The sequence below is a fragment of the Trichechus manatus genome, unplaced genomic scaffold (assembly GCF_000243295.1).
Source record: "Trichechus manatus latirostris isolate Lorelei unplaced genomic scaffold, TriManLat1.0 scaffold00160, whole genome shotgun sequence".
NCBI lineage: Eukaryota > Metazoa > Chordata > Mammalia > Sirenia > Trichechidae > Trichechus > Trichechus manatus.
In genome coordinates this window covers 4,732,793-4,745,151 of record NW_004444096.1, presented here as the reverse complement: position 1 = coordinate 4,745,151, position 12,359 = coordinate 4,732,793, and the positions used below count along the sequence as shown (strand labels likewise).

Here is a 12,359-nt window from a genome sequence, read left to right as displayed (position 1 = left end):
TGTCATAAAACAATATATGTACTACTGTTTCATGAGAAACTATTTGTTTTGTAAGCCTTCACCTGAAGTACAGTAAAAAATAAAATAAAATGAACAGTAAAAAAAAAAAAAAAAGAAATCAGACGACCTATTGGATTGGTCAAACCTGCTGTAAAAGACATCTTCAAACTGTTACATAGCAAAGATGTCCCTCTAAAGACCAAGGTGCGCCTGTCCCAAGCCGTGGTAATTTCAGCCACCTTATATGCATGTGAAAGCTGGACAATGAATGAGGAAGACCAAAGAATTGATGCCTTCGAATTACTGCGTTGGCCAAGAATACTGAATACACTATGGACTACTAGAAGAACAAACAATTCTGTCCTGGAAGAAATACAGCCAGAACGCTCCTTAGAAGTGAGGATGGCGAGACTCTGTCTCACGTAGTTTGGACATGTTTTCAGGAGGGACCAATCCCTGGAGAAGGACATCATGCTTGGCAGAGGGTCAGCAAAAGAGGAAGATCCTTAATGAGATGGATTTACACAGTGGCGACAACAACGGGCTCAAACGCAGCAACGATTGTGAGGATGGCACAGGACCGGGCAGTGTTTTGTTCTGTTGTGCATGCAATCATTATGAGTTGGAACTGACCCAATAGTACCTAACAACAACAGTTAACTAATCTACAGATCTTATTTGAGTTTTTCCAGTTTTCCCACTAATGCTCTTTTTCATTCTGGTTCAGGATCCAATTCAGGATTGCATAATGCATTGTCGTGTCTCCACGGTCTTCTCCAAAATTTGACACTCTAATCTGTCAGTCCTTGATAAACTGCCCCAGACTTTCTTCATTTTTCATGACTCTGACCATTGATACTTTTTTAAAAAGAGTACTGGTGAGTTATTTTGTAGGATGTCCCTCAGTTTGGGTTTCCTTGGTATTTTCTAATGATTACAGTTATGATTTTGAGCAATAATACCACTGATGTGATATTGTGCCCTTGTCAGTATGTCAGCCAGTGGTCCATGATGTCAATAGGCCGTATTACTGGTGAAGTTAACCTTGACCACTTGGCTAAGCTGATATCTGCTAGATTTCTTCACATTAGTTACTACTTCTCTCTTTGGAATTAATAATTACCATATGGACAAATACTTTGAGGTTATACTAATAATTACTTTTTCTCACTATATTTTTCCACAGATTTTAGCATATTCATATTTTTCGCCTACAATAAACCATGGTGTGTGTCTAATGTTTATTTTCTACTTCCCCAATTACTTGTTTAATTTATAATTGGAATCCTACTATAAACAAGAGCCTTCCCTTCTCTCTCATGTATTTATTTATTTATACTAACATGGACCGAAGGATATTTATTTTATTCTATGAATTATAATCCAAAACTACCATTATTTATTTTGTCACTGAAATTATTCCAAATTGGGCCACTGGAACCTCTTTGAGGTTGGCTTCTGAATCCTTTTGACAGGCCCTCATCAGTTTTTTTTTAAAGTACCTTCTTACTTACTGATATGACAAGATGTTCCAGGCTTACCTTGTCGTTTCCTTGCTCTAGCTCTGGAATCAGCCATTTCACCAATGAGCCTTGGAACCTTTTATTGGATAATGGTATTTGAGCCCTAAATCTAGACACTAGGTATGCTCATTGCCACTAGTATCACCGCTTGTATGCCCTCAGCAGACTGGAAATATAAGTATGTGCACTAACAGCTGCACGTCCCCTACCTCTATTTCTGTATCTATCTTTGTACAGTAAGAACCGTGAATTCACACTGAGAGCTCTGATTCCAATGGAACATCATAGGATTCTTTCTAGACTTCTCCCTTTTCCTCATTTGTAAGTTCTTTCTCCGATTGTGGGTCTCATTATCCTCAATATATTTATTTGTTCAACCTTAGTATACACATAAAGCAGTTTCAGAATAACTCAGGCCTCTGTGAGAAACAAATTTATTAACCAGAGGGAAAATGGGAACATGGTAGTAGATATGTATAGGGGAGGGTGACATTTCTCTGACTATATCTTTTTTGTATAGTTTACCTATATAACCAGGGCAATGTTTCCTAGCCATAAAAACTAAATAATTTAAAGCACCTAGCAGATGGGGTGAACACAATATGGAATACAAACAGTAACCAATGAACCTAACTGTATTACAAATGAATTATATCACATTGAAGGGGGTGAGGAAGAAAAGAAAGAACTTAAGTAACTTTGGAAAACAGTATTTCGACTATGTACGGCTGAAGACAAAAAGAATTGTACACACTGTACTCTAGGTAGCCAATTTTTTGATCAGTATTTTAAAGAGAGAAGAGTGTACAATTCAGCACGGTGGGGAAAGCCCAAACTCCTTAATTGATGTTCTGTCTTACTTGGAGGTGCTTAAAGATTACTGTTCTCTATTTAGTGCAACTGGAAGTCGATTCCCCTGTAAGTACAGCTAAAAGGAAACTCTGGACGTCATCTGGCCTAGTCTTTTTATTTTATAGATGCAAAAGTGGAATCAAGAGACATAGGAAGCGGTACAGTAAGGACTGGAAGCCATGTGCTGAGCTTTTTCTGTATCACACTCCACCTCTGGTTGAAAAAGGTTCCAAAGAGTAGGCTGAACTGAATCTTGAGGAATGAGTATGATTTGACTCAAACCTTAGGGACATAGTGATTGATGCATTCTTTGCATAGTTTATTTAATAGTATTTTATTAAACTTGTGCCCAAGAAAGCCTTATTACCATGGACTATAAGATCAGAGTTATAAATATATTTTATTACAGACTTTTCATTGCCTTGGCGTTTTTATAAACTTTTAAAATTTCTATAAAGTTAAAAAAACTTCATGTGAGAACAATATTTCAGTAACTATTACCTGGGATAATTTTTTTAAATTCATCAATTTCAAAATGTTAAGGAATTGTTAACATGTTAAACAATATTTTATATTATCAAATTAGCTATACATATATTTTTAAACTGAAAAGTATGAGGGGCCTATAAAACAGGTGTCTCAAAAGTAAGGACATATATATTTAAAAAGGCTTAACTGACACAAGCAAGAGAGTTTCTGGCTGAACCACAAGAAGGTCTTGTAAGATGAGTGTATATATGTTGGAATATTGCCAAGTTGACTTTATTTCCTACAAGAAAATTTAAAGTTGATGTATTCTAATACTACAGGACTTAATTACGCTAGAAATTTTATTTATTTTAGATAGTGAATGTGTCCTAGTTTACTAATACCCACAATACAAAATATTACTTCTTCTAAAACTTGACCCTAATTTGAGACTTCATTCACAGGTAAGGATAGCCTTTTATAGGAACTTACTACATATATGCAGCCCTTGTGGTGCAGTGTTAAGAGCTTGGCTGCTAACCAAAAGGTTGGCAATTCGAATCTACCAGCCACTCTTTGGAAATCCTATGGGGCAGTTGTACTCTGTCCTATAGGGTTGCTATGAGTCAGAATCAACTTGACAGCAATGAATTTTTTTTTACTACATATGTAACATTTCAATAGAATATTGCCACTTCCAAAATAATTCAGACTCTTGATTTATTTTATGCTACGCATCTGTCAGTATCAGTTTCATGTGCTGCTGTCTAGCACAGCTGAATATCACTGACAACTTTCATATTTACTATTTCCCCCTTTGGTACAGATAGTGTGATGTTCTTCAGCTCAGCAATGTTAAAGCCCCTTTGTTCATCTTCCAATAACTAGACAGAAGACTCACTGGGCAACTGGATCTCTACCTTCCTTCTGAGAACCTAGGTTGCAGCTCCTCTAGCTTCTCAGCACATTATTAATCTCTTCTTTCAACAGCAGAAAATTATACATGTTCACATCTTCTTGAAGTTGTAATAGTGATACGATCAAGACATTTCTAACAGTTTTTTAAAATTTTTACATTGGGTAATAGTTTATTATGACTATGCACAAAAAAAGTAAGAAACTTAGGAAGAGCCGTGAAGTATGAGCTCATGAAAGAACAGCACCTGAAGGTAATTGTGAATACACTGGAGTTCTACCAAGTAGGCCAACTTCCCCTTCAAAGCAAGCTTTTTTGCTGGAGCAAAGCAAGTTCTTTGTTTCTGATTCAAGATTAGGTTGGTTTGGTCAACTACCTCTAGCTTCACAGATTTATTTTGCAAATTCAGCCACAAGGATCATCTTGAGGAGCCATGAAGATGATGCACAGAAGTTCTTTCTTCCAGTCTGAAGTCCCATTACATAAACTTTCATTTAAATGTATGACTAAGGGCCACTGGGAGGTGCAGAAGGCAATCTGGACTTTTGTTCTGGGTTTCTGAGAGCCAGACTATACCTGACCAAACCAAGAAGGGGTCACCGGGGAGCCCAATGCTGACTAAGCCTCATGAGGCATGATGTAATTTACCATGGCTACAGGGTGAGGCTGACAAAAGCTCTGAGCCTGAAGGCTCAGATGGAGCTTCCTGGTTGGTAAGAGCTGTCACTTGCTCTCAGGAGGGTAACACATCGCCTTGGGACATGAAAGCTTCATGCTGCGATCCCTCCTGGACCTTGCCCTATGCATCTCTTTGTATCCTTTTTTGTTACATATTAAAGCTGTTATCACAGGTATGATGTTTTCTGCAAGCTTTGTTAGTGGTTCCAGGGAATTATGGGATCTAAAGGAATAGTGGGTACTGGCTGATGTGAAATAGAAGGAGTCATGTGGACTCCCAAGTTTGTGGTTGGTACCCAACTGGCTTGTCTGGAGTGACTGGGTGGCATAAACAGTTAAGAGCTCAACTACTAACCAAAAGGTTGGTGGTTTGAACCCACCCAGGGCACCTCAGAAAAAAGGCCTAGAAATCTGCTTCTGAAAGGTCACAGCCTTGAAAACTCTATGAAGTACAGTTCTACTCTGCATACACGGGACCACTGTGAGTGAGAACTGACTTGATGGCAACTGGTTTGTTTGTTTTTAGTCTGAAGTAGAGGGAGTCACGTGACTCTTGAGCTTGTGGCTGGTACCTAGTGATCTAACCTGAGGTGACTGGAGTTAGAAAGAAGGGCTGTGTGGGAAGTTGGGGTCTGAACTGAAGAGGGAAGGGAAGCTGAGATTCCCATAGGATGCAGCTGGAATATGGAGTGGGATTTTCTGATGCCACACAACCTGGCATGAGAAGTGGGTGACCTCAGTCTCCCTGGACTGGTTTGTACAGTCACTTAATGGTAACCAACTACATACATTATTAAGAGGTACTGACCTTGGTATTCATAAATTAAAACTAATTTACTGAAGATTCTAAGTAAGTATTCTAGCAAGTAGTCTTGGTTGTCTTGCATCACTGGGCAATGTTACAAATCTCTGCACATTTTCACAAAGATATTTTTAATTCTAGCGATAAGAACAGGTACTTTTTAACTAGTGGAATGCTAGAATTATCCTGAGTTATTTGTGGTTTTCAATGGCTGCTGCTGGTGTTTATACTGGTCAAAACTGTTTGGATACAGTTTTGCATTTATTGATTTGCTCCAGTTGGTCAGACAAGCTTGTTTTAAACATGGGGTGACACAAATAAACCGTTAACTTTTTTTAAATTAGGTAAGGTAAAAGCCTAAAATTAACATTTTATTTATGTAGGTTTAAGAATGTAGTTTATTCCTGAAAGCAATGTATCTTCAAATGGAATTGTTTTTTCTTTTAGAGGAGTTTTAAGTAATTTTAAGATCCTAAGAATGTTCTCTACAAAACTTACAACAAAATACATGTTGAATGATTCAAATGAAAATAGTTACCCTAAAGTAGGATTTAGTGTGAATTCTAAATATCCTGTGAGTTGGGTATCCAATTTACAACAAGACTTGGTCAAATATAACTTTTTAGATAGTTGTATTTGTGTATGTACACAAGTTAGAAAGCGTTTTTTATTCACTACACATTTCCTTAATTTTATTTATCCATATTCATTTCTTTTTGCTTCACACATCAAACAATTTAGAGAACTCGAGAAGGAAATTTTATTGCATATACCCATATTTTCAACCTTTCCACTGTTATGCCCTTCCGATGTTCTAAGATTCCTTTTTTTTTAAATCATTTCCTTTAGCCATTTATTTAGGGTAGGTCTGCTGGTGACAAATTCTTTTAGTTTTCCTTTTTCTGAAAATGTCTTAATTTCCCCTTCATTGTTGAAGGATATTTTCTCTGGATATAGATTTCTGTGCCGACGATTCTTTTCTTTCAGTATTTGAAAATGTTAAGCCATTTCCTTCTGGCCTCCTTGGTTTCTTATGAGAAACTCACTGTTATTCAAATTGCTCTTCTGTACATATCATTTCTTTTTTGCTACTTTCAAGATTTTTTGTCTTTCATTTTCAGAAATTTGACTATGATGTGCTTGGTGTGGATTTCTTTGGGTTTATCCTGTTTGAGGCTCATTCAGATTCTTGAATCTGTAGGTTTATGCCTTTTGCCAAATTTTGGAAATTTTTAGCCATTATTTCTTTGAATATGTTTTCAGTACCACCCTCTCTCTCCTCTTTGGGACTCCAATGACATGAATATTAGATTTTAACAGGTCCTTGAGACTCTCTTTCTTTTTTCAGTCTATTTTCTTTGTGTTGTTCAGATTCGGCAATTTCTATTGTTCTATCTTCAAGTTCACTGATTCTTTCCTCTCCATTCTGCTACTAGCCCAACTACTGAACTTTTTATTTTAGATATTATATTTTTTCAGCTGTAATATCCCAATTTGGTGCTTCTTTCTATTTTCTATTTCTTTGCTGAGACTTAGTTTTTTAGTTTCAAGCATATTCATGATTTCTAGCTGAAGTATTTTTACCATGGCTGCTTTAATGTCCTTGTCAGATAATTCTAACATCTGTGTCATCTCAGTGCTGGTATCTCTTGTCTTTTTTAATTCAAGTTAAAATTTTCCTGGTTCTTGGTATGACAAGTGATTTTCAATTGAAAAGTGGACATTTTGGTTATTATGTTAGGAGACACTGGAGTTTATCAAAACCTTCTGTTTTAGGAGGTAGAGGAAGGCAGGCATCATCTCATTACTACAAGCGGGAATGGGAGTCCAGGTTTCCCACTCAGCTGTCATTCTCCACTTGGGGAAAAGGGCTTCTTGTTACTGCTAGGGGAATTCAGGTCCCTCTAGGCCTCTGCTGATAGTGCCCTGGCTGGGAGGGCCAGGTGTGCCTTGTTAATGCTCCACACATTGTGTCCACCGACACCACAGGAGGGGTAGCCTTATTACCACTGGGCACTCCACCAGGCTTCCTCTGACATCACCCCAGCAGGGAGGGGGAAGGATGCCTTGTTACTGAGACCGTCAGGTGGGGTCGGAAGTCCAGGTGCCCTACTTGGTCTTCTGTGACACCACTGAGAAGTCTAGGCTCCCCACTCAGCCTTTGCTGGTAGGGATGGGAGTGGGTCACAATTTTTTCTGTGGTATTTGGCTGGTGTAGAGCAGTTACTGTCCAAGAGTTGTCTGTTTTACTAGGCTGTCCCTTTCCTGGTCCTATGGCTATGGAGAACAGGCTTTTCTTGGGGCTTTGTGTGTGTGTGTGTGTGTGTGTGTGAGCCTGTTGATGTTGTTGGGTTACTGGATCCCCCTGCATACAAGTGGAGATGTAAGAGGCCAAAAGGAAACCCAAAGAACTCACTGCTGGGTCATTCCTTGGGTCCTGAGGTCCCTAGCCTGTCTGCCTGCCTTCTTCTCTCCACCTTTCAGAGTTTTCTTATGCTTGTTTTATATATAATATCCAGAGTTTTTAGCTGTACTTAGTGGGAAGAATAGGGAAAAGATAGTCTATTCCATCTCTATAGAAGTGGAAGTCTCTACAGTTCTTTTTAAAACAGTTGATGAAGGATTAAGTGATTATCTTGTCTTACTACTTCCTAGATACGTGATGCATGGACCAGGAAAACAACTTAATCTTTATGACTGGTTGCATTTGCCATTCATGTTTTAATATAAGAAATGCTTCTTAAGGAAGAAAAATGTCACACAGAGGGAGTTTTCAGATAGCTTAGATTTTAAAAGTATATTTGCAAAGAACAGAAAGAATGTCACACAACCAAGGATGAATACAGGAGTTTAGACCATGTAAAGTCCAAGTAATGTCAGTAAGATTAAAAATGAAAAAGAACTGAGGCTCTCAAAATGCTAAGGCAAGCAAGGGAGGACAAAACCATCTTCTTGAAACTAACAGTATGACTACCAAAGACTACCAAGAAAAAAAAAAAAAGAAAAAAAGGAAACTGTCTTAAACACATTCACTCATTTTAGAAGATTTCTGAAGAATCTAATATGTATTAGATATTAGTGGTAAAAGATACAGAGATCAATACGATACAGTCCCTGCTCTCAATCATGTTTTAGTCCAGTAAATCAGGGGTATGCAGACAATCAATCACAATATACTGTGAAAAACCTATGAACAAGGGGAGCTTTGCAGACCACGTAGTCACTCTGTCTAGGGAGATCAGGCAATAGTTCACAGAGGAAATAACAGAAAAGGAAGGGAACATGCCAGACAGAGGGAACAGGACACACAAAGGTTTGGAGGAACACATGAGTATGGACAAGGGGAGTGGTGCAAGATGAAGTATGGGAAGATGACGTGGGGCTGGATTGTAAGGATCATTGTCTGTCATGCTAAAGAGTTTGGACTCAAGTCCTATAGGCAACCAGGAACTAAAAATTAGTTTTGCTCTTCTCTTCCAGGAAGTATAATGTTCAAGAAGCAAAAGGGAAAACCAAAACCCAGGCTAGATAAGCCACTGTACAAAAACACTTGGGATCCTGGTTCATACAAATCATATTTCAGAAAATATTACGATCTTTGAAAATAAAGCACTGACCTGGTTATGATTTTTTTTTAATTGTTGTGCTTTAGGTGAAATATACAAAGCAAATTAGTTTCTCATTAAACAATTAATACACAAATTGTTTTGTAACTGGTTATCATTTTTATCAACAGGTTTGGTTTGGTTTATGATTTTTAAGGAACAGTTTTAGCTAGAAGAGCTGGGCAAATGTCGTTCAAATTTGCATATCGTATCTTCCACCTCCTCTAGAAAATTACAGATTGGAGATATTTAACATCTATGCTAAGAATGTTTCCATAGTAGATTATAAAGGTACTATTTGGTGTGTTTAAGAAAAAAAATTGATCACTAAAATCCAGCATGGGTTCACTGAAAAAAGAAGTCATATAACGTGGCCTCATAAAATATCAGACTTCAGGATCTAAGTTTTAACCTAAAAATGGCTTTAACCACATCCTACAAACTTTGGTATTTTCATCACTGTTCAGTTCAAAATATTTCCTCATTATGACTTCTTTATTGACCCACGGCTTATTAAAAAGTAGTTTTTCTTGAATCTGCCATACATAATTATCTACATATCTTCTTCTTTCTAGCCTAACTGTATTGTGTTCAAGGAATATGTTCTGCATGACTTTATCCTCTGAAATTTGAGACTCATTTTTTAACCCCGTATATGTTCGATTTTTACATGTATTACATATGGTTTGGAAAGAATATTTATTTTGAAAGTCATGTGTCACGTAAAGTCCATGACACATTCGGTGAAATAGGGCATTATGTGATCTGGACATTGTGCAAACTCCGGGGCCCACAGGGCGGGGTTTCTGTCCGGCAGGCAGCTCCCACTGCTGACATCTCCTGCTCCAGTGAGCACTCTGGGAAAGGCACAGCAGGAGGCTCCAGGCACCCACCGGACAGCTGGGGAGCAGTCTCAGCTACCCAGCAACCCCACCCTGGCCGGGCGCTGGGATGCCTGCTGACCTTGGATACTCAGAGACAGGATTAGGCACCCACCCTTCCCAGCAGCAGGGGCCCCTGTTCCTGTGGGTGGGATGTGGGGCAGACTTGCTGCCAAGCTGGGCTGTGGGCGTCTCCCGGAGGGTGCCCAATGGACCACAAACGTATGTGCGGTCAGCCGCCGCCTGAACAGACATTAGGCGGCACATGACTGCATTAGGTACATTGTTTTCTGTCTATGTATCTTACAGCTCAGGCTACTAACCAAAAGGTCAGCACTTTGAATCCACTAGCCGCTCCTTGGAAACCGTATGGGGCAGTTCTACTCTGTCCTATAGGGTCGTTATGAGTTGGAATAGACTCGACGGCAACGGGTTTGGTTTGATTTGGTTTTATACATCTTATGCATATTTTCACATCTTCTATATCCTCATCAGTTTTGTGTAATTATTCTATCAATGACTAAGAGAGGTGTGTTAAATTACATAGCCACTAAATTAAAAAAAAAACAAAACAATATGATTGTAGATTTGTCTTTTTCTCTTTGTAGACTGCCTATTTTTCCTTTATATATTTCTGAAGCCTTGTTTTTAGTTACAAACATATTTAAAATAATACCCGATTAGTGAACTGAATCTGTCATCATTATAAAGTGATCCTATTATCTATAATTATGCTTTTCGCCTTAAAATCTATATTGTCTGAAATTAATTTAGCTATGCTGCTTTCTTTTGGTTAGTATTTATTCGCAGGGGAAATACTATGTATTTATTTATTTACCCACTTATTTGACATTTTCTCTGCTTTTCTCACATCTCAAACCTTCTATCAAGGATTGCTTTCCTCATGCATAAAATATATCCTTTAAGATTTGCTTTAGTGTCTACTAAAGCAACTTTCTCTGTTTTTGTTGTCAGAAACTTGCCTGAAACCATTACCTTATTCATCCTATTTCTTAGAAGATAGTTTTGCTAGGTATGGAATTCTGTCTAGGCAGACATCATTCTGACATCTTCTGCCTTTCATTGTTGTTACTGAGAATTCAGCTGTCAGTCAAACTGCCACTTCATCAAACAGAATCTAATTTCTTTTCTCTCTACTTTGAACACTTTCTCATTGTCTTGGATGTTCTACAATTTCACCATTATGGTACCATGGATAGATTTATTTATCCTTCTTGAGACCTGTTGGGCTTCTTGAGTCTGTGGTCTAGTATCCTTCATAAATTCTGAGAAATTCTCAGCTATTATCCCTTCAAATATTGCTGCTGCGCTACTCTCTATTCTCCTGAAATAGACATATATTGGATCTTCTAACGCTATCCTTCGTGTCTCTTAATATTTTTTTTCATATTTTTCCATCTCTGTCTCTTTGAGTTTCATTCAGTTTATTTTTTACTATCTTTCAATTCATTAATTGTTTATTTAGCTGTGTTTAATTTGTTGTTAAATCCATCCTCTGAATTTTGACTATTATTCTTTTTTTTTAAATTTTTATTTGTAGAAGTTCCATTTGAGTCTTCTTAAAATCTGTTGGTTATATTTTAATTTCAAGTTTGTCTTTATTTTTATTAAACACAATAAATAGTCATTTTATAATTTCTATCAGATAACTCTAGTAATTAAAGTCTTTACTGGTTCGTTTCTGCTTCCTTTTGTTTATTGCAATTCTTACTTATGCTGCATTCTTCATGCTAAATTATTTGGTAGACTTCTATAGTGCTAGAATTAAAGTATTTTCCTCTATAAACAGTTGTGTATTTGCCTTTTGCCTGGTGTGTATGGGTACTAGTAGTTTTTTTTTGAACCAAATTATGGCTTGAGAGTTATCAGACTACCCAGTAATGTGAATTTGGGCTGCAAATCAGTGAAAGACAGCTTGTGGTTACTATTTCTCACAGACAATTCTCTATTGTTCCATCACCTAACCAAGGCAACTTTGCTTGTTGACTCCTGAGGATGGTGTGGATATACAGGGTTTGCTTTTAGTTCAACACATTCTCCTATTCTTATACAACTGTTCCTTAAATCCTGGCAAGACAGGTTAAATAATTTAAGTAGTTTATTTGGAAAAGTAGAAAAAGAATTTTAGACGAGAAAGAAAGAGCAGTAAGTAGAGGGCCTCCTTACTTTCACTGTTCCTTCTACGAAACCATGCTTATTTGACTAAAAGTAAAAAATTTGCTTGAGTAAATATTTAAAGCAAATGAAAGAACAAAACAAATTTTGAAAACAAACATTACTTACAAGATTCTGGCATAGGTATAGACTGCCTTATGAACATTAAAAAAATTCCTATAACTGTGTTTGGGATTTTTGCACATTGAATGATAATTTTATTGCATCAAAATAGAATTTGTTGGTTTCTAAGTAGATCTTTATAGCTGGTCACAGTATGAAATTCAATGTGTTAAATTATATTAACAATACATAGAGAGTTTAAGATCCTCGTTAGAAAAGGCAATTAAAATTCATGCATTATAAGCATTGCATAAATGGTCAAAATAACTTCATTATTCTGCTTCATAGTTCACTTTTTAGTAAGTGGAATGATACCTTCTATTGACGAATTTTAAA

General features: G+C 37.2%; 1 protein-coding gene across 3 annotated transcripts in view; it reads right to left on the bottom strand.

Annotated features, from left to right (window-relative positions):
• The window catches only part of ZEB1 (zinc finger E-box binding homeobox 1), a 213,161-nt gene that overhangs the window by 56,617 nt on the left and 144,185 nt on the right, over positions 1–12,359 (bottom strand). The gene's annotated exons all lie outside the window — the stretch shown is intronic.